The sequence below is a fragment of the Cryptotermes secundus genome, unplaced genomic scaffold (assembly GCF_002891405.2).
Source record: "Cryptotermes secundus unplaced genomic scaffold, Csec_1.0 scaffold1175, whole genome shotgun sequence".
NCBI classification, from domain to species: domain Eukaryota; kingdom Metazoa; phylum Arthropoda; class Insecta; order Blattodea; family Kalotermitidae; genus Cryptotermes; species Cryptotermes secundus.
In genome coordinates this window covers 114,387-118,087 of record NW_019720732.1, presented here as the reverse complement: position 1 = coordinate 118,087, position 3,701 = coordinate 114,387, and the positions used below count along the sequence as shown (strand labels likewise).

General features: G+C 37.8%; 1 protein-coding gene across 1 annotated transcript in view; it reads left to right on the top strand.

The window, feature by feature from the left end:
* LOC111873017 overlaps positions 1–3,701 on the top strand; it is a 25,760-nt gene that overhangs the window by 9,391 nt on the left and 12,668 nt on the right. The window lies entirely within an intron of this gene.

The window sequence follows — 3,701 nt, the reverse complement described above, 5'->3', positions numbered from 1 at the left end:
TTTGTCACGTTATACGCCCAATACGCGACAATATATATATTCACAAGGAAAAGTTAAGATCTGTAGTCTCTTAAATAGATCTCTACAGGAATTATGGGATTTGACACCCATCATGATTCTAACAATTTTCTTTTGCAATGTATATACCTTTTTACTGTCAGATGAATTACCCCAGAAAATTATTCCATACTTCATTAAAGAGTGAAAGTAAGCAAAATAGATTGATTTGAGAGTGTCAATGTTACTGATATGTAACATGAATCTAACTGCATAACATGCTCTACTTAGCTTTGGAATAAACTGATCGATATGGTTTTTCCAATTAAAATTATTATTAATTTTCAAGCCAAGGAATTTACTCCCTCTTCTATATATTTATCATTATATCCTATGTTTAATGGATATTGTGGTGAGCTTTTTGTTATAAATTTTATTACATTTGTTTTTTTAGGTTCAGGGACAGCTTGTATGCAGAGAACCATTTACACATTTGTGAAAGAACCTTGCTTGATAACATGCAGAAATCATCTAAATTTTTACCAGAAATTATAACATTAGTGTCATCTGCAAATATTATAGGTACTGATGAGGTCCTTAGTGTAGGAGGGAGGTTGTTTATATAAAGTATGAAGAGCAAAGGCCCCAAAATTGACCCCTGTGGAACTCCATGTTTTATTATTCCCCAATTTGAGTAGGTACCTTGGATTGAATTTGATGATTTTATTTCAATCTTTTGTTTTCTATCTGTTAGGTAGGATCTGAACCAGCTTAATGTTTTTTATTTTTTTCATTCTGGTCCGTTACGCTAATATTATGAAAAAGCTAAACAGTTCCATTCAGTCTGACTTGAAATAAGAAAATATTAATAAGACCCACTGAACGGAACTATTTAGCTTTTTCAACTTAACGTTGTTCATTGAATGCCAAAAAAATGTAATTTAGTTAATAAAATTTCATGATTTACACAGTCAAAAGCCTTTGCCAAGTCACAGACTATTCCACCAACATGCATTTTTTTATTAATAGATTTCAACACACTGTCTGTTAACTTAAAGGCTGCATTTGCAATGGAAATTCCTTTCCTGTAGCCAAACTATTTTGGGACTAGTATATTGTTACTCTGAAGATAATGGCTTAACCTATTGTGCATAACTTTTTCATGTACTTTAGAGAAAGTCGTGAGCAGTGAAACAGGCATGTAGTTTGACATACTAGTCTTGTCCCCTTTTTCATATAGTGGTCTTACTACTGAAATCTTAAGAAGATCAGGAAAGATTCCTGTGGATAGTGAGTGATTACAGATTTGAGTTAATGGGCTACTGATTAGAGATGCACACAAACTTTTAAAATTTTGCTTGTTATTCCATCATAACCTGAAGAGTTTTTTGCTATGAGGGAATGTATTGTACTTTCTATTTCAGTTTCAGTGGTTCGAATGGTTTTAATACCTGGGAATTTTCTAGGAAATGCCTCTCTTAAAAATGAAATCTCTCACTTCATGATGCAAGTTTAGATTTGCTGTAATTGTTAGAAAAAAAGTATTGAAGGCATCTGCAATTTATCCTGAGTTCTGAACTTGTTCATCATTTATAAGGAGAGATGGTATCTGTTCAGTCAGATGTCATTTTCATGTTTCATGTTTTATTATATTCCAGGTTGTTTTTATGTGATTATTCGATTTTGCTATAAGCCTACAGTAATGCTGCCTTTTAGCCTCATTTATAACTCTGTATGCTCTCATATAGGGTTTTATTGCTGCTCCTGCTGTCTACATACAGATGCCTTTTATGTTTACAAGATATTTTTATTCCTTGTGTTATCCAGTGGTTTTTTATTCTACTTACACTCTTATTCTCCATAGGAAAACTGGCTTCGAAGATATTTAGAAAAATATGTAATGAAGAGTTAAACTTGTAATTTGTATCCTTATTTTTGAAAACAGGTTCCCATGTTTCATTTTCTAATAAATGTTGAAATTGAGCAGTGGTTTCACTATTTATTTTTCTGGTTCTCTGTTTCAAGGGTGTTGAATTTACTTCTGCAATAATATTATTTACTGCAAGAAATTGAGCATCATTGTCAGAGAGGCCATTGACTGTTAGGAGATATACAAGAAGAGCTTAACCTTGCATTATCTATAAAGATATTTTCATTGGCCCTACGGCTTGCTTCTTGCTCCTATGCCACTTCTTCCGTCCTTTGACCTGTTTCACTACGGCATCTTCGTTGGGGACTTCTCGTTGTTGGGCCACCTCAGGTTTCCTGTCCACTGAGGTCGGCTCTTTTTCTTCTAGACGTGCCTCCATCTCTTGGCAGGCCATCATCTCTTGTCTGGTATCCATTGTTTTTTCTTCAGGTTCTACGACCGGTATCACTGTGGGGACCTCTTTTTGTTTTGCCGCTGCAGGTTTCATGTCTACTGAGGCCGGCTTTTCTTCTTCTAGACATGTCTCTATCTTTTCTGGGCAGGCCATTGTCTCTATTTGGGTATTTGGCATCAATTCTTCAGGTTCACTGACAGGTATCACTGGAGCGTCTTGTACGGGTGCTTCTCGTTGTTCTGCCACCTCAGGTTTCATGTCCACCGAGGCCGGTGTAACGTGTTTTTGCCACTGAAGACGCCGTTCAGATTGTTAATTGCATAGCGCAAATACATCACAGTATGTTAGGCATCTTGGTGCTTTTGAATTTAATCTAAAAAAGGAGACACCCTAGCATTGGTTATAATAGGAATACTGCTTACTCATATACCTGATGCATGATCACCAACAACAATCTCAGCAATAATTTGCGTGAACCTCTTCTTGCCTCGAGAGCTCAGGTGCAGTCCATACATTGTGTAATCTTCCCTCGCAATTGATGATGTGTCAGTGACACCAATGTGAGGCATGTCATGACCCATCAGGGCCCTATCAAGCCTTAGATTCATGCTCCTAACCCTCCCATTCATCCATGGGTTGTCATGCCTCTCAAAGAGGCTGACAGATCCCACATTGGTGCTTGATGTCCTCTCTGCAATATAGTTGAGGTCATTTTCAATTGAATAATGATAGTTTCTATCCAGGCTGTTTCCTGGCCCTCCCACTGTAATAATATGATCTTGCTTGGTAAGGCCTTTACCAAGCTTCACTATATCCTCAACAACCTTTGCAAGAGGAGCATTTGGTTTGAAAATGGTACATACGAGTGTTGGAACTTTAATAGTGGCAACTATTTACAACTGATACAAAATAGATACATGTTTCAAAGTTTTACTGTCCTTCAATGTATTCACCAGCATTGTATACAACCCGTTGCCAGCGATGTGGAAGTCGTAGGATACCTTTAGCAGCACCTGTTATGTTGATAGTTTGAGTGGAGCGGTCTACTGCCTGAAGAATCTCTGGAACAGTTCTGATGTGAATGCCAGGAAGTGGTTCCTTCATCTTAGGATTCAAGTCGAAGTCACAAGGGCTTAAGTCCGGGGCGTATGGTGGATGGTACAGCACTTCCCAGCCCCATCGATCGAACAGATCAGCCACAGCTTGTCAGTTCTGCATTTCTGTCAAATCATGCGGAACCCATCATGATGCAATTTTTCTCATTCCCAGGCGTTCCTTCAGAATGTGAAGCACAGTTGTATGCGCTAATCCTGTCTCTCGGGCCAGCTGACAAATCGTATGGCGTCGATCACTCTCCAGTAACGCGGAAAGAGCATACAC